The sequence below is a fragment of the Malurus melanocephalus genome, unplaced genomic scaffold (genome assembly GCF_030028575.1).
Source record: "Malurus melanocephalus ecotype Western Australia unplaced genomic scaffold, MMel_1.1 scaffold_1368, whole genome shotgun sequence".
NCBI classification, from domain to species: Eukaryota; Metazoa; Chordata; class Aves; order Passeriformes; family Maluridae; genus Malurus; species Malurus melanocephalus.
In genome coordinates, this window is record NW_026624600.1 from 21,769 (window position 1) to 22,536 (window position 768).

Genomic DNA, 768 nt, shown 5'->3' on the forward strand with positions numbered 1-768 from the left:
AAAAGCCCTGGAAAAGCCCTGGAAAATCAACTCCAGAGGCTCCAACAGCAAATATTGAACATTCCGAGCGCGGACGGACGGGAAGCGGAGCCCGTGGAGGGGTTTGACGGAGCAAATTCACCCCAAGGAAAACCACCAGGAAAAGGTGCCAGCAGGGACCACCCACCCATGGCCACACCATCCCGGGGCTCGGGCAGGACAAAGGAAAGGTTTGGGAAATGTCACATGGAGGAAAATGCCTGGAAAAGTCGACATTTCCACCCAAATTCCCCTCAGCTGCCRCCGCATCCGGGTTGGACATGGAAGGCAAAGACAGAAATAGGGAAAAGGGAAAAGCCAGGACCTCCTGTGAGGGACACCCTGGGGACAGCTCCAGCCTGGAACAGCCTCTCCAAACCCGAAAAATGGAATGGGGTAAAATGAGGGGGAGTCACGCTGTTCTCAGCCTTGGGACACCCCGAATTCCCAGTCCTGCCCAGTACCTGGGATTGGGATTGGGATTGGGATTAGATTGATTTGTACCGATGCTGGAGCCCATTGGGAAGGTGCAAATCTCCTGCTCCAGCAGTCCTCAGCAAAGCCAAAAGCTCTGGGAAAAATGGGATTCGGGTGAGTTTAGAAATCTCTGCAATAAATTCATATAAATATTCCCTATTTACAGCAAACGCTGGGAATGGGAGAACAGGGAGAGAAGGAGGAGCCAGGGACACACCAGGGACAGCTCCTGATGTCACAGCCGGGATGCTCCTGCCTGTCCCCAGTGTCCCC